General features: G+C 48.8%; 1 protein-coding gene across 3 annotated transcripts in view; it reads right to left on the reverse strand.

The window, feature by feature from the left end:
- Window positions 1–22305, reverse strand: part of LOC131673502 (carboxypeptidase N subunit 2-like) — a 66599-nt gene that overhangs the window by 16168 nt on the left and 28126 nt on the right. For 2 of the 3 annotated variants that reach the window (XM_058951523.1, XM_058951521.1), the window contains exon 2: window positions 7971–8055. The gene's annotated coding sequence lies outside the window, so the exon portion shown is untranslated. Of the gene's footprint in view, window positions 1–7970; window positions 8056–21153; window positions 21256–22305 lie in introns of those variants that run through there. The other variant, XM_058951522.1, reaches the window with a different exon arrangement.

The raw sequence follows: 22305 nt of genomic DNA on the forward strand, positions 1-22305 counted from the left end.
TGGAGGGGAATCGATACTCGCGCCAGTTTATCGCGATTAGCACGCACTGACTGTCTGAAAGTGTTTATTACCAGAGATTCATAACAAGCGCGTTGTACAACGTTTTGACAGGAAAAAGAAAAATAAGATTCGATCGATAAAAGAAAAAATGTGCTTCGATTTGCAAATTATTCCATGTGTAGGTCAATTTTATATTCGATATACCGATCTGATTGCAGGCGGCATCGAAACCGGAAAATAATCCAGACAGTTCGCTTGAATGAAATAATTCAGAAAGCCGTCTATTTATAATGGAATCAAGATTGGTCCAGCGACATAAATCGCCCGACGTGTGTCTGCCCACAGAGAGAGAGAGAGAGAGAGAGCGACGCATATCACACACGTATACACGGAGAGCGATCGACGTTTGCGTGAATCTATCCTGGGGGACAGGAGAATCCCGTGTACGGGTCAACGTACAATTTTTGCCGTCTGCGATGTGTCATAAAATTTTCGATTCCGCCTACGTAAGCACGGGACGAGTGATCGAGCTTTTTATATTCGGTCCGAAAAATAGAGCGAACGAGCGCGAAAGGTGCGTTATTACGAGAGGAGCGACGAAAACTAACCGAGGGAGATGGAAGGAAAACAAGCGAGGGTGGAAAAGCTACGAGTACCTTTCTCCTCTCTCAAGGGTGAATGAAACAGAGAGAGAGAGAGAGAGAGAGAGAAATGTTAGCCTCTTTATCTCGGGATCTGTCTCTTTCCCGGGCGCTGTTTCTGTATATTAGTATTGTTATTTCTTAGCTCTCGTCGCTCTGGGCTCTTCAGGAGATTTCCCCGTAATTGACCTTCTTTCCCTTTCTTTTTTTTTCTTTGTTTTTTTGTCTTCGCCAAGGCTGTCTCTCTCTCTCTCTCTCTCTCGCTCTCAAGTAGTCTTGAATTATTTCAGTTCGGCGGCCAACGAGAAAAATGCATTAAATTACAAATTCAAATGGCTTCTTCTTCGTCGTCTCTTTTGTGCGCGCGCCTTTAATCTTTTTAAATCGTTGACTCGCTCTTTTTTGCCCGAGTTTGTTCTCTTTGCAGATAAGCAATCTTTCTCTCTCTCGTTTCAATTGTAATTTATTCGCTTGATCCCCATTCATAATTGCAGGTCTTATCTCGTGTTTGTGTTGACCTGTTGGAATATCAGCCGCGCGGCGATAATTTGTCGAGTGCTCTCGCGATTTTAAAAAGCGGGCGCACGAATTTACGGCCGATCCTTTGATTTATCTGTTAATTAACTCGCCGCGCCTGATATATATAATGCGCGCGCTCTACAGTGGCATTAATTATGTGAGCCCTCCGTGTAAATGAATATAGTCGCGCGCCCAGTGCGAAGTGTTGCTCTTTCGGATAAATTGTTGCAAATATTTGTTTGTACATATTTCCAGTCGTGCAGTAGCAGCCGATTAAATTAGCTTGAAATTCCATCTGCCCCGTGCAAACGAAGCGATAAATTGACGAGCGAATGAATTTTTGTAATTGAAGAGAATAAGACTGGTGGAAAATCCGGTGAAATAAGCTATAAATTGCTTTGGACTGGAGTTCTCTGAAGTGCGCCGTTAATGCGAAAAAAGCTGATTCGCAAATACATTAACGGTCGCGAGACACAGCGATGGGGAGGAGGGGGGGAGGTCGTTGGCGGTGGCGCTAAGGCTTCAGCAATATCGGCAAAGAGTCAGCCTCAATTTGGCGGTAGCCCTTGGAGCACTCGGCGGAATAAAGCCCATTACGCCGTCCGGGCTGTACTGTAGGATAGCATCAAAGCCATCGTCGCAGATCAAGGGGATTTTCGTCGCTTCTCGTTGCAACACTCGCTTTCTTAGCGAACGCGTCCGAGCTAAACGTAACACCGACATGCAGAGAGCGAGAGAGAGAGAGAGAGAGAGAGAGAGAGTTGTCAAAGTTTAGCGATCGAGCTGATGCGTAACCGTGTGACACACAGAGAGACGCGCACTGGCTGCGTTTGCACGCCGACATATCGACGTTCTTCCGCTATATAATTATCGGCGGACACGCCGCTCTCTCCCCCTCTCTCCCTTGCTCGCGGCTCAGCGAGCCGGAAACACGTGTGAGCTCGCGAAGCAACTTCAAACGCAGGCGCGCTCGCGATTTTGCACCCGGGTTTTCGCTGTCGGTGTGTGCGGTTTGTACCTGCCTCGAAAGGCCAGAGTGGTGCTCCGCGCGCCCGCGCCTGTATCCCCTAATCGCGCGCGTCTGCGCTTGCGCCGCTGGCTTTTGCCTGCGCTTATTTCGCGACTGCTTCGCGCCGCTGGACTCGTTCCGCGATTGCTCACTTTGATAAGAGGATCTCGAGAGCCACTATATATTGTCCGCGCGCTTCCCTGTCGCCGCACGGCGCCACCCCGCATACTTCGTCGGATTTGTTTGATTTTGCGTTTGGCCCCCTCCCTCTCCCGCTCAATTGCCCGAATCTCGACAATTTTAGCCGCGGCTCCGCCGAGCGAATCCACCCATAACAATTATATACTACGCGCTGGCACATTTTCGTTCCTCGGTCAAATTAATTGCAATTTGCGCGCGCTTTGTGCCTTGAAATTCTTGTCCGAACACGCGAGTCTACTTTGCATTTCTGGAGTAATCGTCGTTCTTTTGCCAGGTTTCATCTTCAAAAGCTGACAAAGGACGTCTCCCAACATTTGGCGCTTGTCAGTTGTACCTGGTAAGCTTTCCGATCGAGAGTCGCGTAATTCGAGTCTTTTTGGAGGACCAAAGTCTCGTCGAAATCAAGTAGCTCGTGCGTAACTAGGCCGTGCGTCTGTACGCTTGATTGTAGGTTGAGTGCGCCATTCCACGGAACTTTGATCTCTCCGCGCTTTCCGTGTGGAAATGTAAATTTCCGCGCGGATAGATGGAACGTCAAAGTCAATATGATGCGGCTTATTTTTTCTTTTCTATATTTCAATGCAGAAATGCATTTCTGTGCGCAATAAATCACGTCTTCCCGTGTACTCAGTCGAACGCGGTTTATTAAGGCAACTTGCGCGTGTATAACTTCGAAATACGCGAGCTCTAACGAACGCGCCTCGCGCGTTCAGAAGGACAACGTTCGCAAAAATGAAATTTATCTTTCTTTTCCCCACGTGGAAATAAAAAAATATTTTTGTTAGGAGTCTTTCGTCAAAACGAATTTTCTGTTACGCAAGCCAACGATTTTAATGAGAAAGTTTTTTGCCATCATTCATTACCGGTAAAAACGAATTCGCGCTGAAAAATAAATTAATAGGCTTGCTGGTAATCAATGTTAATTAACGTATCGATCAATTTTACGAGCCCACATCCACAGAGAATGACTTTAGCCAGTGTGTGAAGTATCTGAACTGCCCCCCCTCCCTAAATCACAAGCACAGACAAATGCAATCGAGCAGAGGTTTGCAGCGTGCCTGTAGGCCGAAATCGCACGGTATATCAAGCTCAGCTTGGAATTCCTTAACTTTTTGGCCGATTTCCCGCGAGCGAGGACAACATTTAGCGCCGAAGCCCGATATTAAAAGCGCGCGGTTGCGGGACAATAATAGCCGCGATGCTGATTTATTCGGCGCGACGTAGCGCGCTCCAGGGGGCAATAAAACGGCAAGCGCGCGCGCGACTACCATTGTCACCTGGATGGTTAATAACGCTCGTCCATCGGGCCTCGTGGTTAATTTTCAAATGCGACGAACGCGGGACTGACGGACAGGAAGGCGATATTATATAAGAGCGCGAAAGAACTCGCGACATTCGCGCCGTATCCCAAGAGTGGCGACATATCGCGGGCGATATATACGCGCGCGCATCTATGTAATAAATGCCAGCTCTACGGCGCGTCGTTTCAGCCGCGTGCAAGCTCTCGCGTATTAAAAGCGTAATGCGAAAACGGCTATATGACGAACGCCTCCGACAGGCTGCGTCTGCTGCTCCTCTTTCTACCGAGGCGCTTAAGACATTGCTGGGATAGAGCTTTCAATATCGCTATAGCTTGGCACGCGCTGTGTGGCTCTTTACGATGGACGTGAATGAATGCCTCTCTATTTTTTCTCGTTTTTACCATTTGCTCCTGCTGTTATTAAACATAACGATCGCGCCTTGAATTTCGCAGCGATAAGATGAAAGAGAGTTATGCAGAGTGTCGCGCCCAAAAATACACGCGACATTTTCAAACGAGCCTCTCGATCTTTAATAGTTGTAGCAAGAGCGTCAAGTGTATTTGTTGAAAGTGTAGCCGCGTACTCTATTTTCCTGGAATTGATTGGGCCACAAATGAAATTCGCCTGCACGTCGAATCAAATAACCATCTGAATTGGGCGTATAAATCATTGGCCAGTACAAATGAATTAAATATTAGACATGGGTGAGACTCGCACTCGTCGTGTTAAATTAACGACTGCATTTGAATATTGCCAAGCTGCAACATCATATGCAGGGCGTAAGCCCACGTGTAGACACGCTAAATTGAAATTCACATCTCGACAATGCGGAGCCATATAGGAACAACAAGATATACATTCGGCTCTCCGTCGAGCTGAAAATAAAATTCATGCGCTGTACATCATTTTTTCGCTCATAATACAGAGGCAATCCCACGTCGCGATTCTTCTTTCAAGCCCGAAGTAAACCGGCTACTCGGCGGGGCCGCGGCAATCCTCTCAGTAAACTACATACACGTATGTACGTACGAACCCAGAGAAAAAGGTAGACAAAGGGATAGCGAGCTACTGCAGCAGCGGCAAACTCCGCGAGCCGGGATCATACGAGCGACAGAGAGAGAGAGAGAGAGCGCGAGCAAGAGAGATATGAATGAGCAGTACGCGAGTGCTGCGGCTAGAGGAGATTTAGCCTCGACAATCGTTTTTCGCGAGTCGAGTTGGACTCTTTTTCCTCTCCTTTTTGCCGCTTCCTACAAATAACACAATTTGCCAAGGGCATGCATAATGCATGAAAAGTGCCTGCTTGTCTATAATAGAATCTGCACCGATTCCTGCGCATTCAATTTACAGAATCCCTTGTATCCGTGCGTGAATAAAGTTCGCGCGCTCTCGCTCCTTTTTTTTCAATGCTTGGCTCCTGGAGTATACTCGCCTCCGATGTCTTGGCAGCTCATTCAAGAGCCACACTCGACTCGTCGAGGAGTGGCTCTTACGCGTATTCTCGTCAAGAGACAGAATAATGAATGATCACGACTATCTGAATGCTGCTTATCTATATGTTAATACTCCGTGTAATTTTCAAGATTACATCAGATAGGCGACCGTAATGTCGTGCGAGCTCGAGGAAAACCAATCAAAAGCGTACAAGCTTTTACGGTTCGTAATAGAGATCGATAAAAAAGAAAAAGGAAGCAGGTACACACGACGCGCGCGTCGCCCGTCGATAACAGCAGCAGCAGCAGCAGCAGCAGCAGCAGCAGCAGCAGCAGCAGAAGCAGCAGCAGCAACAGCAGCAGTCGAAGGTGCAATCTTCGACGGAATAAGGAAGGGCCACATAAACACGCTCTATTGAAATTTCAATTCTGAAGATAGGGACACGGGGAAGTGCAGTGGACAGTGGTTGCGAGCGTTCAAAGAGGCGAGACAGGCTGTGTGTTAGCCGGCGGCGAAATGAAAAGCGTTGCAGGAAGAAAAAGGAGCGGGGAGGGCGAGATAACGGGGCTCGCGCGCGCCCGGCGAAATGGAACAGTGAAATACAGGAGGCAAGAAATTGAAAGAGAACGGCCCTCTCTCGCGTTCGCTTCGGCGGAAACTCACTCTTGAAGACGGGCCAAACTCATTCCCGACTTGGCGAACCACCTCTCGCCCTCTCTCTCTCTCTCTCTCTCTCTCACCCGCCAGTGCCGCGCACTCCTTAATACTCCCCGAGCGGGCCAAACTTGCGAATTTTCGACGTGATTTCAATCAGCGGCCAACTTGCAAAGATAATTTGCGAGGACGTTAAGGGACGCTGCTGCCGCAGCTCGCGCCTCATCTTTTTGCGCGCCTCAAGCTCTGCCGTCTCTCCCCGTATAATACGCCACTGCGTAGAGCTACTCCGTTGACATTGTTCCAACCAGCCAGGCAGAGTTTGACTTTCAGGCCTATCCAGCTTTCCATCTCACTTCTACGCGATCCTTTAAATTTGATCAGTTTCGTCTTGACTCGGATACTTCTAGGCAGTTTTTCATATGTCTACTCGTTTATGCCTTCACCAAGACAAAACTTAGTGATAGCGAAAATTTTCGATTGCCCGAATTCAAGTTTTCTGAAAAGCCTTGAAAAGTATACGTGTTCGTCTATGTTTTTTTTCTCATTGTCAATCGAACGATCGAAGTAACATTTATGAAACTTCGTAGTCATGTTCTTTGCTACGGTCTTTCAACAGAATTTCGAAACAATCGGTCAGTTTTTTAAAAAATTATCGAGATTTTTCATTTTTAAAATCTTTGATGATTTCTCGTTTTCCTATTATATTTATAAAAGTTGATTGTTTTAAAAAATAGCTTAACCTACACTTATGAAACTTTATAATTATATTTATTGAAAATGAAATTGAATTGAAATAAATGTTTTTCAATGTATGAAATTAAATTAAATTTTACTTTGTTAAAAAAAGAGTTTTATGCTCTTCGAAAAATATGTGATGACATTAGCAACAAATCTGTTGACGTGGTAATTTCCTTAATAAAGTCTCGTCATTTTCTTTTTTTCCCTTTTTTGCGATCTGCCCAATTAATTAATTCTATGCTTGAACGTATCATTTTAATATTTAATGAAGCTGCTAATATACAAAATATGTATTTTTTATTAGTAAAAAAGTGAATTCTGATAAAGTATGTCAGCCTCAACAATTACTTGAATTTACCTAATTATTATTAATCGATGACGACTTCGTTGCTCTCATGAATGAATGAGGAATGAATGAGGAATACGTGACAAGTGTTTCGCATAAAATCTTCAGGCGCATCGTACCGGACAAAGATATTCTTGACGAAGCAAAGTTCGATCCAGGAAGGTGTACATGATTCAAATACTTTGCAAACATCGAAGCTGAAAGCTCGGCAGGCAGGCAAGGCAGGCAGCAGCAACTAGCTTGGTTCTGAAATTTCGGAAGTCTCAAATTTGCCTTAACAACTCAAGACGGAGGCCTCTCTGTCGCATATCCTCGAGAGCCAGCGAGGCTTTTGCGAGAGGTGCTCGAAGAATGGAAGGGAAGATCGAGACTCTCGGGCCGTTAGAGCCTCGGTGGCAGCACAGCCTAATGAATATCCCGATGGGAGAGAAACCGAGCGAGATTATAATGCGCGGCGACTCCGATCTGTCTCCTTGCGGCTAAGTGCGCAGCCTGCCCGCCTCCTTTTTTTCGCTTACTGGCAACGCGAAACTCTCGTTACTTACTTAGCATAATGGAGATTAAAAAAAAGAGAGAGAGAGAGAGAGAGAAGAGAAACGAATGGTTACACGCCGAGGGACCTGAAATCGCGACTCGCGCACCCGTAATTTTATTAGGGACGTGCTCTTCTTCCACCCCCTTCCTCCACCTCCAACTATTCCGCGTGCATTAAATACGAGGAGTGCGCGCGCGAGAGACGCCCCCAAATGAAGTGCCGCTAATGTTTAGCCGCGAGTTTGCTTATACCGGTGATGCTCCACGCGTTGGTAACGTTACGCGTTCTCTTTCCCTCTGTTTTCAATTAGATTACACGAAATGAGAGCGCCGGCACTGGCTGTAGCTGGAATTTAATGGTATTCATTGGATCAAGTTGAATTCGAATTCGTGTTCCACCGGCGCGCATTCCACGCGTGTCGTGACTGGTCGCCGTAACGCGCGCCGAGATCTTTGCACGCTAGAATAATGATCGAGTTATCACATTTCGTTGGCAAGTGACGCGCGCGATTTCGGGAGGCGAGCTTTTCTTTTTAATTTACGGGCTCTGGCTAGCTGGCAGAGCGCAAGTTTACGCTTCGGATACTCACTTAAATAAGGGAGACTGGGGTTAAGTGTGTGTCGAGCTGAAGTGCACATTCGCGTTCTTTTTTGACCAATTTCCAAGAGCTGGACCTGAAAGCATAAGAACGTACGGTTAGAAATTGGATCGTGGCGGAGTTTACTTCGTCGCGCCGCACAAAAGCTCTCTAAAATTGGATATCGCGGCGTTGCAGTTATTCAACTAAAACGAGTTATGATCGTCAAACACGATATCCAAACTTTTCTTTTCAGTTTTTATTTCACGCGAGATCCAATTTTCGCTGGCTGAGATAGCTCTGTCGTTCCTGCGACCGAGCGCCGCGGCGCTTGTCTACATCAATCGTATCGGTATAACAAATTCATGCATCGGCTGAATGGTCGACGATTATTTTCTCTTGCTACCGGAGTGATTGAGCACGCGAAACATATTCCATCCGGATAACAGATTCGGGCCATCAGCGAAGTGCTTCTTCTTCTTTTTTTTCCTTGTTCTCGCAATAAACCAAAAAGGGTCCAACGAATTAAATTAGACGTCTCGTCGGCGAGGAAGCGCGGCTGATCCTCCCCTTGAGACGGCGACCGCGCCAGAAGAAATATCACGGGGAGTCAAGAAGATGAACACGCGACTGGTATTTTTTTCGTACTTTCCAGCGATAAGGGGATTTAGAATTATTTTCGCAGGGACAGCCGTGGAGCCTGGGCCGCCAATTAGACAATGTGCAACTCGACGTCGTTGTCATCGTCGCGAGAGAGATAAACTTGGATGGTTAGCCTCTCTACGCCATAACTCGAGGAGGAGCTTGGGGGGGGGGGGGGGGGGCAAGCAAGCGTTATCTTGTCGTGGCGCGAGCGCCGAGATAACTTTCGGGCCCGAGACAAGCGAGCTAATGGTAAAGTGCCGTGCCGTGTAATTGACAGTTAGGGGCGTCGTCGTCGTCGTCGTCGTCGTCGAGCGGGGACATCGATGTGCAACTTGGTCGGCTCTGTACGTTGCAACCAAGCCGTTTTGTACCAGAAACTTGGCTTTTGATTAATTCTCAGCGGAGAGCGCGGCCAATCAAACTACCCTCAAGATTACACTCAGTCTTCTCCACAGTCAGTGTAATATCATCCAATTAAGCATTGCTGCGCGCGCACCGAGCCAAGTAATAATTAGTTGGAGAAAGGCCTTTCATAACAGCGACGAGACAGCAGATCGCGGCCCCGATCGAGCTGCCTTCGGATCCGCGTGTATCGCTCGGCTCTTTCTTGCCGTCTCATTTGGCAAACGACACTCGGGATAAACGTCGACGCGGCAATCTGCCATCATCAATTCCCGTCGGGCATCAGCAACGTCACTACAGCGGTCGCGCGAGGCGTCGCAGCGCACGTCAGAAACAAGCTCCACGACGGGAGGAAAAAACTGCGGCTGCCCGTTATCTCCACGGCGCTCGCGCGCGCTAAGTGGCGGCTGTTTCTGCGCCTCGCGCTCCTTTCTTTCGCGCGGCTCGGCCGCCTCCCTGTCGCGCCTGAATGGGCTGCTCTGAAAGCGCGCGCCGCCCGGCAAGAACTGGGCCAGATTGAAAAGCGCCAGCCGGACAGGCGAAATTGGCGACTCGGACGGAAAGCCGTCGCGAGCGAGCCGCGGCTCCAAAAATAGAGATGGAAGAGCGGCCAAGATAGGAGCGAACGCGTCGCGCGCGATTATATCGAGAACTGGTTTGGCTGGCGCGCTCGCGAGCCTCGCCGATTTACGCGGCTCGTTAAACGGTTTATTGACGCGTTACTTTTTAATTGCCTATTTGACGTACAACTTTGCCGAGGCGCGCGTAGCCTCGGCATCCCTCGTGCTCCGCTGCTGCTATATGCGTGCCGATAATTATGTTTCGCGTGCGTTCTTTTGTGCAGCGGAGTCGATCGTAAATTAGCCGGGATCGTGATGTGATGGCCTGTACGGGCAATATTTAGATAGCGGACTCGTCGATTAAACGCGAACGCGTGTGTATTTTGCAAGACAAGCGGCAGCGGCAGCTGTCTCGCGATCGAAACGATGCAATCTCGAACTAGTAAAGAAATGAGTCGATCCCGCCTCGATAGACGCGCGAGACAATCGAGTGTAGCTTCGATCGGCGAGCTGTCGGCGAAAGCTGCTTTACGCGGACAAAGCGGAGATCTCGGTGACGAACGGCGCGGGCAAAAATTCGCCCGATCGACGCGGACGCACGTGACGCCGACTCCTGGCGCCGCGGCGAGGAGTAAAGAATAATAGGATCGCTCTCGCCGCCCAGCCGCATTAACGAACGGAGCGTGCCGTTGGCGCGTCCACGGCCAACGGTTTCTGGTCGTTACGAGTCTCGGCTGGCGCTGCTGCACGATCGTCATTATCATCGTCGCAGGCAGTAGGCGAACGCGAGCCTGCAGTTGTTTTTCAGCGTGGCCACCTGTCGGGCGTTTCCCACCTGGCGAAGGTCGTCAGCGCGCGCCAGACAAAGGCCGGAAAAGCCGAGGCGAGCAGCTGGAGAGCGCGCGGCGGGGCGCCACGCCTTGTCTTGTTTCTACCGTCTCTCGTTTGTTATGCCTGTATCGGATTTTCCTCTTTTTTTTCTCCCCTCCCCCCCGCACGCTCGAAAAGCATTTTTAATAATATACCGGCCGCGACGCTACACCGCGCGCTCGCGCTCGCCCACGCGAGACCCCCCTTTTTCCTTCGTTCCAAACTCATTAGAACGTGCTTTAAAAGATTGGTTTCGGCTTCGTTGGAGTCGCAGCCACCGCGCACATGGATTAATGTCTATCTCGTGCTCGTTCGACCGCTGTTTTATTGGAGGCGAACGACCGACGCCCATTGTTTCTTTTTTTCGTCTGTCGGGTGTACAGATCTCGTGGAATGTTGAACTAGTTGATTATGGACGATATGATATCGACTGTGGAACATTTAATTCAAGAGCGATTTATCAAAGGCTTATCTAATCCCTGCGAGAAAAGTCGTTGAGTGAGGGAGAGAGACAAACAAAACGAAATCGTCGTAAATTTGGCGACACGCAACAATCCAGATAAAAGATCATTTGTCAGCCAGGCTGCCGGCAGCAGCAGCTCCTTCTTACAGATATTACGCAAAAACTTTGCCTTCGTATATATGAAACTATGCTCTGCCTGGCAAACTCGTCCATTACTCGTACACACTTGCGGCCGATGGGGGCGGCGGCGCATCCGATCCGTTTGTCATCGCCCAAGCTTCCCACTCCCTAATACGAAGAGAGGGGCCGGGGGGGGGGGGGGCTCTCCAACTCTCCGCAGTCTTATCTTTCTCGGCCCATCGGACATGGCCGTTTTTCCGTCCTCCTTCAATTTCCTGAATGGCTTGGCCCAGCCGGTACACCGCGCGCCGAATTGGCCCAATTCCGAGTCTCTCACCATCGTTCCAAATTATTATATATCTATACACGCTGCGCGCGATCTTTTTTGCCTCTCTTCCAACTTAATTTGCTGATCGCAGAGAACGAAGCCTGAGCTTTTGGTGCGCGGCCTCCCTCATGATATTGGATCGGAGTTTTTCGGCTTGGGGTTATTGCTATATATATATATACGCACCCGCTCGCTCCAGATTAAATGATGTTATTGCTATGATTGATGCGCCAGTCAATTACCGCATCAGACTCGTTCGGCCTCCATTTCATATTTTTATCACTGAGAATTCGTTCGGTGATAAATGAAATTAGAATCTTAATAACCCATCGTTTTGTTGAAATTGTTTTTCCGATGCTACGTTCTCAGATGGTTCGTCGAACTCACAAACGCTGCATTAAAAATGATATTGAATATTGGGGTGAAGGGGGGGGGGGCGGGCAGCAAGGTGCAAAGTAGTGAATGTAAATGAAAATTGATGAGAAAATGTAGCGAGAGGATGAAGCCCGTTGAACAATGGGCCATTAATTAACAAGCGAATAGCGCTGTTAAGTGCCGGCAGCAGCAGCGACAGCAACAGCAGCAGCGGGGCCTTGAGCGATCGTCGAATTCCACAGAGTATCGCAGGCTTTGCAGCAACAACAAATGCCTCGCTTGTAATTGTAGAGAGAGCCGAGAGCTGGCCGCGGTCAAGACCCTAATTTCTTTTTCCGTCTGCCTGTCTTTCTCCCTCGTTCTCCTTGTCGGACGCGCGCGCATTTGTCCAGTGCAGAACCTCCGTCGAGGCCTAGGAAATCCGCCGGTAAAACGGCCAAAAAGATCGATGTCGACGACACATGCACACGCCGACGTGCACTCGATGATAATCCCTGTAGTGGGGTCTCCCTCTCTCTCTCTCTCTTGATTGCGCTCGCGAAGAAGGCCAAAGAGAAAAACAAACACGAGTGTAAGAGCCGGGTGATTTGATGCAGCACCGAGTCGCTGGAATTATCGAAGGGAATTCTCGCGAATGGCACGGAAAGTATTCCCGCGCGCGAGCCTCCGTTTTTTCTCCCTCCATGCTGCGTCTCCTGCTTCTTCCTCTCCTCCTATTGCCGCCTGCGAGATTTTCCCTCGGAATTTATCGCGCGAGCTTTTCCCATTTCAGCGTGCGCGCGAGCCGCTTCTCCTCTCGGCCACGCGCACGCTGGATAAACCGAGATGAGATATGGTAGAATGCATGGGAAATTTATCGAAATACAAAATTGCGCCACGAATATGTGGCTGACTGTTGGCAGACGCTCTCCCCCGGCTCGGAATTTTTTAATCTCCGGATGGATTTTTATCGCGCTCCACCTATTTTTTTTTTCCTCTGATTTTTCGCTCAGCGCGGTTTTGCGCTCAACCGATTCCCGTTGCAATAAACAATGACGCGGACGAATACTGCTATATCGAATTAATGCCGCGATCCCCGTGACACCACGAACGTCCAGCCGATAGGTTTACCGCTTGACAAATGAAAATCAGCTCGTGGAATGCCAGCGCGTACACGAAAGTACTGCGCGCACGTGAATATCGCTGAAATCCATCAAACGTTTAAACATTCCGCGGAGAGCCAAGTAATTCGATGTGCGAAAGGCACGTGAAAGCGAGTCTCTATTGTATCTACGAGCTGCAGCGCGTATAACGAGATGCTCAGCAGACTAGCAAATCGATTTTAAATTAACCGTTTGGCTTGCAGTCGTCAGAGCTAATTTCATCAATTGATGCACTCGGATGCGAGAGCCAGTTCACAGGGCGAAAGCTCATTTTCTTTCGTATCGCGACGGCTCGCGCAACTTGTCAACCGATACTGACCGATGCCGCGATGTTCTCCCAAGCGACTGCCAGGCATTTACTGCCGCGAGACTTTTACAAGCCGCACAGTACATTACGCTAGCGGGGAGCACGGTAGGCAAAGCATGCACGCACCGTGTGATGTTGACTTGACGGCATTTCGCATAGTGGGTGATTTGTCTACCGTACTACCGTGGCGCGTATACTCGTTTCTCGCGCAACCCCGTAAAAGGCTGACGCTGCGCCATCGGCAAGCGACGCGGCGGTGCACTCAGCGTCTCGAAAGTACGAAAAGTGCCACGCGTACGCGCGACGCGCAAGGTACTCCGCTCTCGGGCTGTCCATGCGGCATCCTGCTAGGACGGCGCACAATCACCGCTTTACGCTCACTAGCGCTGTGCCGGGAAAAGTTCTAAACTGCCGCGCGGTGGTTATGAGTCGAGCGCTCGTTCGAGCATGCGGCGTGTAAAAAGTCCTTTGAAAGAGGAAAAGAAGAAGCGATTTGACATTGATGGCTGTTTTAAGCGCACGACGATCGATCTTCATTCGTGAATGCGCTTTCTGCTTTGATGAGCTGCCGTTACGATCGGTCGCAGTCTGTTTCTGTGTCGACGACGACCACGACTACGACCACGACGAGGACAAGTAATACGCGATTCATGGATGCGCCGAGCCACTTTTTTACTACGTATTTTACGCGATACAAGCAGAGGCTGGGGGGACTGCGTGATATTGCTCGTAAACTCATGTAGTATCGCCAAATAGCCTGGTTGTTCGTATGAGATTTGCTTGTCAAAAGTTTATTATATAGTTACGCTTTTTCTTGTCTTTTATGATCGACAAGAGAGCAATCGCGAAAAGTCCAAACTAATTTAAACTATTGTCAAAGAAAGAAAACGAACGTGCTCGTACACAGAAGAAATAGTGGAGTACTGATGGATTTGGCCCTCTCGCTTCACGTGGCTTGTAATCTTGTAGCCAGTTATATCGGAGTTGGGGCGCAGTGGCAGTGGCGCAATGTGTCCTGAACAAACGGCAGCAGAGAGGAAGAGCTTTCGTCGAGATCGAAGCTTCGGGAAAGAAACATTAGGTGTAGGGGGCAGCTCACAAAAATACTCGACCGAGCAACGGCATTTATTTTTTCAGTCTCATCGATTGCCGAAGACTCTTGGACGAACAGAGCAATAAAAAAAGAAAAAAACAGGTACACACACACAGCGGCAATGTCGAGGCCTTTTTACGGTGCTTTGAGGCGCGCACGAAAAAACGACGAAAGCCAAAAAGAAAATAGCACAAAGCATGAAAAAGAAAAAAAAAAAAGAAAGAAAGCTCGGGGCCGAAAGTTAGGGAAAAGAAACGGGAGTAACCTCGCGAGCGATGAGGGTTGAACTTTATGAACAAAAAGAGCGAAAGTGAGAGCTGAAAGAAAGAAAAACGAAAAGTCAGACAAGCAGAGCAGCGGCAATGGAAAGAAAGCGAAACGAGCTAGACGAAGTACAAGAGCTTCACTGAACGATGTACATTGCCAGAGAGAAGGCATTTTGTATGTATCCCATTCGCCGCCACTGCTGCGGCTGCTGCTGCTGCTGCTGCTGCTGCTGCTGCTGCTGTTAGCTGTCTGCGCGTGTGCATTTTCCTCCAATGAGCTTTTTGTATATCAATTCTCCCGGGAATATCTGCCGCGTATATGCATAATTTTTTTTTTTCGGCACAGGGAGTGTTGCACAATCGCAAAATGCCCGCGCGCGCACATCGCTTTTTTAAGATATTTTCTCTCTTTTCAGCTATACTGAATATTACATTAGTACCAAATTAGAATGGCAATTTTACTGTAATTGAAGTGAATTTGGATGGATTCACACTGGAATTTTGACTTTATTACCAGTTACGGTGAGAGACGTTGCATTCTATCTCGATTAAATGGAAGTCTCACTTTAATGCATTAACTGTGATGTACCGTACTCTCTGTCTCTCTCGCAGGCAACGCTCGTTTTTGTCTAATCAAAAAAACAAAATATTAAATATGGCTGGCAGGCTTTCTCGTCGATTATATCGTTAACCCTCGTATATATTAAGTGAGTTCGCAATTATATTACCGTTGATTATTTCATTACTTTAGTAACGTGTTACAAGCTTTTTCAAAGTAACATTGTACTTTCAAAAATAATCTATCGAAATTTTTTGTAATGGCGTCACAACAAAAAGTAGCTCGTTAGCTTACAAAAAATTCTTAAGGAAAAAGATTATATTAACATTGACATAATTTTTGTTAATAGGAGACAAATTAATATAAAAGCTACATAAAAATTATTGAAACAATAATGCGCGTACCTCTAGAAAAGTAGATTCCATTAAGTTAATGAGTTATAGAAGAGTTAAAGTTTGCTGAGTGTTGCACAACTTCTGAACGATCGGTTAATCGACTACTCGGTTAAACTCAAATAATTGAGGAAATTCAAAGGCTTGGCAGTTTTTCCAAGAAATATGTAAAAAGTTCTGCTTGGTTTCACTGTTCAAATGAAAGGATGTTACTCAGCGAAGTCACTTGTAAAGTTCCATACAGAAAGTCTTGTAACGACGTTACATTCGCTAGATATTCCACGTATATACCGGCGTTATTCAAGTGCCCAACACTGGTGAAGCCATAATAAAGGCAAAAGACAACAGAATTAATTTGATATTTCAGTCGGTCTGCGCGAAATGCCGTTAATTCCAAAATGGCAAGTGAAACAACGCGCAGAAGTAGTTTGTACAACTATCAAAATCTAACGTGCACGTACGCACCGAATTGGCCAGAGCGAGAGTAAAGCCCCTAGCAAATGGGAAACCAAAGCAACGCAACGCGACGCAAGGTTCTAGGGACCGGGGGACTGGCTCCACGCACCAAGGAAAAGCTCTCTTTTGCAGGTGCGCGAGATCTGGTGGATATACACACACACACACACACATACACACAAGCAGAGTCGCTTTGGACTGTCTCGTTTATTGAAAAGGCTGCCGCCGCCGCTGCTAGTTTCGCTTTGAATTAACGTTTTTGCCTTATCCGCTCTCTCGCCAACGCGAACGTGGCGCTTTTCTCTCTCTCTCTCTCTCTCTCTCTCTCTCTCTCTCTCTCTCTCTCTCTCTTTCACGGATTTCTTCAACGCGCACGCCGCCAAACGTAAAAGGATTTAGATGGGTTTTTAGTTTTGCACGAGTGACGGAGTGCGTTGCGCCTAAAATTGACGGCAGCAGGCGGAAGGGGTGGAAAAAAAAAAACGTTGTTATTTCCTCGCGAGATAGAGCAAGTTTTGCGCGAATACAAATGGACGGGTACGGCGTTTGAGCTTGGATTGCACCACGGCAAGCAGCGGGTATAATGCGAGATAAAAGATCGCGGTTTCGAGGATATAATTAGTCAGTTTTCGGCTGGGATAGGGAGCAGAAAGCCAAAGTGCCCCGGGCGCGGTTGGCGCGTCTTTGTGCTCGCGTAGAGGAATAGCAAAATCGAATTGGCCTACAGCCCCTACAGAAGGCACCGACTACCGACTCGGTGCACGCGCACGCTTCGCGTAAAACCGCGGGCGACGATACAAACGCCTCCCTCGGGACGTATATGCGTTGGCTCGCTCGGCCCCCAGGATTACAGACAACCGGGAGATAAGTTTGTGCTCTCTTGCGCGCAATATATACATAATATATACGTATAGCTAGGCTATGTAGCTACGTGAGGCCGCGAGAGGTACCGAGCTTAGCGCGATTACCAACAGCTTGGAGTGTACGCGCGAGCATTGCTCTCTCGTTGCTCGGTGCAGATCCCCACTTTCGCCGGAGAAAAAGTATCTCCCGTATTCGTAATCTAGCTGAAGAACGAGCTTTCGAGGCTCTAATGCAACGCGCTAACGAGCCGAGTCTTTTTCGGACAGTCCAAGCTCCATTGCACTGCTGCTGTGGCTTGCCGACAGCAATAACTGTCAATCGGCACAAACGCCCATTCAATTACGCGACGCAACGACAGAGAAATTGCTTGTACGATAACATTGAAATGATTAAAAGTTGTCCTCGAACCGAGAGGCAGATAGAGTGTATATTGTGCCGCCAACGCATTGGCCATTCATTGGCTCGGGCCATCAAATGCAACGTACGTGCGTCGCGCGCGCCCACTTCGTCTCCGTCCTTATACGGATCGCATCCATCTGGAAAAGTACCGTAAATGAGGATCGAAGCGTGGACAATAATTGTTTTCTAATTGCCGCCGGTGCCGCTATTACGACTCCATTAGGCTGATTTCGAAACAACGTCGTTTCCAATGATAAGCGCCGCGCGTTAACTGCACTCCACGCTGACCCACATAAATCTGATACAGTGCGCCAAAGTCATTTAATTGCAAGATATAATCGGAAAAATCATTGGCGGCGTAGTACTTTTCGCCAATGATTTTCCTGGCTCTCGTGTGATATTGCAATTCCTCGCTGTGGTATTTATAGAAGCTTTTAGGATTATTATTCGAAACCGCATCGATGCTTTTAGCATAATTCCGCAGATCGCGAGCGCGCTACCTTTGATTATTAATTTTCTTTAATCAAAAGCCAAATGAATATTTATAATCGGCTGCAAGCGATACGATAAGCCGCGCTGTTATGTGGCCATTTTTTCACCGCTCTCGCATCATTAATTTAATGCAATATTAATACTGGCTTGGATTTGGCTTTTAGAGCGTTCGCACGCGAGCAGGCAAAATGGTGAAATGGAAGGGACGAAAGGGAACAAGTTTTAGCAACGAAGAAAAGAAAAGAAAAAAACAAGAAGAAAAAATCAAATTACGAGACTTAAAGCGAACCAGCCGAAGCAATCTTTGTTCGTTCGAGGCAAGATTGAGACAGAGAGATAACAATAACACCGCAATAAAACTTTATACTCTCTCTCTCTCTCTCGCACTACGGAAGTTCCGAGGCAGTCAATCCACTACTCTGCTACTCTCTCCAGCTCTCTTTCTCTTCCTCTTGCACGTCAAATCGATACTCGCACTTGCGCACTATAAAAATAAAAATAAAAGCTGCGAGCGCCAGAGCGACACTCGAGCGTTCTATCTCGCACTTTATATCTCGATTCTCGCGGGCGTGCGCTGCTGCAGCACTGCCTGTCTCGCGTGTGTGCTCTAGACGCCGTGGTAACACCATTGACGCGAGCGTTGCCACGCGACTGGAAAAGCGGAAAACGAGCCGCTCAATTTCGCGTTTCATACGCACGCAGAGTCTCGCTCGCGACAACTCGCTGTATCGCGCTCACGGATCGCCGACGCAGCGACGGCAGCGTCTGAGAAGATGGCAAACGAGCAGCGTATAAATTCGAGGATTAAATTTCCCTTTTGTCTCTGTCTCTCTCAACGCGAGATTCACGCGTGACGCGGAAATGAGGCCCGTTCGACCGCCAGACAATTCCACGAGAGACCGTACTTTGTATGATAATTGGTCGAGGGCTTGCTTCGTTGCCGCGAGCTCTCGTCACCGTATTATACCTGCACTCGACAGACAGATATTCCTTCCCAGATAAGATTAGCCCCGGCCGTGAATTTCCGACTTTCTCCTTAATCGTTGAAAACGGCTCGTTCGAGGACTCGAGCAAACGCCAAAGCTTGTATAAACATTCGAGGCGCGGAATTCGCCCGACAACTATTAGCAATTTAATCACTCGTGAGTAAACGGCCAATCGCTCGGCGACAGCGGCCACTCCAGAGAGAGGGAGACCCGAAGGATCGATCCGATTCCGCGCAGCCGCCGCCGAAAAGAAAGCAGCGCTTCTCGCGTGGCCGCTCGATCAGTATGCCAGAGCTGGCTCGAACGTCCCTCTCGGCCGCGAGGGACGGCGATGGTGCCACGCGCCACGGCTGCACCTTCTCCGCTGTCCCCGGCATCGGCGGACGTTACGCTCATACGTGTCTCCGAGCGCGTGCGGCTCTTTTCACTCCCGAGATGCAGGGATTACGTATGCGCGCGTACGCAGCGCCGAGGAATTGGAAAAGCACTGCAGGCGCGCGCTGCGGTTTTCGTCTCCCTGCGAAAATTATAGAAACGCGCGCCTGGCCATTCTCGCGCGCACCGCCGTGCCGGGGCTTTTCCTGGCTCTCGTTGTTTTCTTTCCGCGCCGCTGCGGAATATCGCGGCCGAGCGAATACGGATTACGCGTTACTAGGCCACGCCTGGCCTTTTTTACTCTTTTTTTCTTTTTTGCAATTTCGCGCGCGTAGATGGTGGTTGTCGCCGTCGTCGGGTACATGTACCGCGGCTTGGCCGTTAGGGCTTCGCCGCGCCCCTTCTCACGTTTTAAATTCTAGACGTATCGTGCGTGCAACATTCTCGACACAATCAGCCGACCCCCGACAACTGCTGTCGCGAAAATGCCGCGCGCCCTCTTCGAGTGCTTATGTCGGCTGTTATCACTCCGGCGGGAAATACGCGAGGCACATCAAGGTATATACGCAACGACCAACGGCAGACGCACTCGGAAATGTAGTTAATTTACAAACTGAGTGTTTTATGGAAGAGCGCTACGCTGTAGATAGGAGGCTTGGCGAAGAGAGTCGTTACATATATATCTAAACAGGCAATTAACGAGGAAGAAAGCGGCCGAGAAGCGAAAGCGCGGCGACACGCATCCTCCGTCGGACGAGCCGAGTGGAGGATTAGCGCGTGACCAGGCCGATAAACGCGCGGCGAATACGCGATAAGCGCGCGCGCGCGCCCGGCCGAACGCCGACGCGTGCTTGGCGGCATTACAAAGGTAGCTGCGACAGTCAGCCGCTTGTCAACGCGAGGCTCGCCGAGAAAGAAAGAGGCAATTAGCATCCATCGCGGCGACCGGACGAGAAAGCTGCTCGTCCCGCGTGCGCTTTACATAAAAATCGAGCGCGCCGGGCGCTAGATTTGTCGGCAGAGTTGAATGGAGCCAGCAGCAACGGCGGCGGCGGCGGCGGTGGCGGCGGCGGCGGTGGCCCGCTCAGCGAGAGTGTAATTAAAAGCCGCTAATATCGCTCGGCGCATGAATATTCATTGCTAATTTGCCAACAACGCGCCGACGATAAAAGTGCGTCCTTGCTCATTGAATGAGATGTCATTATTTTATTAAAATGAGATATGAACTGAATGCAAGGCGCGCTGCCTCTCACTCTCTCCCTCGAAAAAAGAGCCGAGCGAGCTTGCGCCGTTTTAATTTCGCATCAAACTTCTGCTCCAAGCCAGCAGCCAGTTTATCGTAAGCGCAAGTTCTGTAATGCAATTCGTCCCCGCGAATGTTTATGAAGTGCCGTGCTCGGGCTGTCTAGCCGCGAGCTGCGAGTGCTAAATTTTCATGCAAACTTTGCCCGGAAAGCGTCGCGACCGTGGGTTCATTCAATTTGTGCATCTTCATGTCTCGCGAATTCACTGGTTGCGAGCGACGTGATTTTCCTTTTTATTACATGGCTCGCAACGACTCGTTCGACGTTTAATAACCCGACGCAATTGCATTTTCGCGCGAAACAAGCCTCACTCGATGCTTCAGTCCCCGGGTCAACCTGACAATTCCATGGTCAGGCGTCTTCCACGCTGATTACAGTTGCGCCTGCTCGCTCCTTTTCTCTCTCTATCTCATTCTGCATGCTGGCTTTACCGGTTTATTACCGAATCACTTGTACATATAGTCTCGAAGGAGAGAGAGAGAGAGAGAGAGAGAGAGAGGAAAATTCAACGCAACTGATAAGACGCACCTTAATTAACTCCACGGAGAAGCAGCAACGAGAAAGAAAGGAAGCTTGCTTTTATTTTTTCCATCTAGAGAGCATCTAAAAAGCACGCAAAGGTTCGCCGTGCGGTGCTCAAGATCTTTTTCAATTAACTGCCAGCGCCAAACTTATGCCTCCGGTCGTACTCAGCATGGCCATTGAATATTTCTTAAACTTTAGTTTAATCAACTAGTTTTTGCTGAGGTTTCTTTCGAACAAATTTTTCTCTCGCTCTCGCAGAGTGCATGGCTTACATTTTTAATTTGATGATTAAAAATGAGTCAGTGCGAGCTGCCTCCGCGACTTGACGAACGCGCACACTCAGTAACTTCGGTAATTTCTAACTTGATTGTTATTTTCTCTTTTCAGAGTCTTACGGGGCAGGAGCCGCGCAGAAGGAAACTTACCTGCAACAAAAAGAAAAATTTCAATTAGCTGCTGTCAAAAAATTCTTCTCTCGGGCTTAAGAACGACTTTCCCAGAGTAGCGCGCGCCGTTAGAAAAACGCTTCCGTACCCGCCGTTAGCGCAGATATACAGCGCATATCGATTTATCAATTTTCCCTCCATTTCTTCAAAATATAGCCGTCCTTACAGCTCGTTAGTCACAGGCGTTTAGAACGGAAGCTTATCGCTGACGCGCAGTGCTCGCAGCCGAAGGAGAGAGAGAAAAGAGCGCGTCGATAAAAATAAACACGCGACGGCACGCGTGCGTACTGTAACCCGTGTCTGACGGGAGAGAGTCGAGCCCGCATTGGCATTTTACCCCTTTTTGGCGTGCGCGAAATCGAATCGGTGCACGGACGGCCGCGCAATTTCACAGCTCACCGCCACGCGCCGCGATTCGTTACGAGAGAGAGAGAGAGAGAGAGAGAGAGAGAGAGAGAGAGAGAGAGAGAGAGAGAGAGAGAGAGAGAGAGAGAGAGAGAGAGAGCTGGGCTAATAAAGAGAAGCCCTGCACGCGACTCGAAACGAAGACGCCGACTGACTTTTCAAACCCTAATCTCCCAGGCGAGATCGAGAGAGGATTAGCCACTAATTTTTCTACTCGACGTCGCACACACATCTGTCGCGGGAACGACTATTCCATTACCGACGCGCGTCTGCCTCTCACGCTCCCGATAGATGCATGTATCTCGAGCTTCACACTCGCTGGCTCCTTCTCTTGGCGCACCCTCGCCTCTGGCTCTGGCTGCAAGCGTATTTGTTGTTCGCCATTCCCCTTCTGTTTTTTCAACGCTTTTTTCCTCTCTCCTTCGCGCACCGCTAAGTAGCCACCCGCATCTCGCTCTCTCGCCCATACTCTTATATTTATACTCGTTTTTGCTTTCGGCTAAAAGAGCGCGCTGTTTGCTTGATAAATGTCGGTTGCCACAGCTGCTGATGCTGCCTGTTGCCTGCAATTCC

The sequence above is a fragment of the Phymastichus coffea genome, unplaced genomic scaffold, assembly GCF_024137745.1.
Source record: "Phymastichus coffea isolate CEN01 unplaced genomic scaffold, Cenicafe_Pcof_1.1 PCOF00181, whole genome shotgun sequence".
NCBI classification, from domain to species: domain Eukaryota; kingdom Metazoa; phylum Arthropoda; class Insecta; order Hymenoptera; family Eulophidae; genus Phymastichus; species Phymastichus coffea.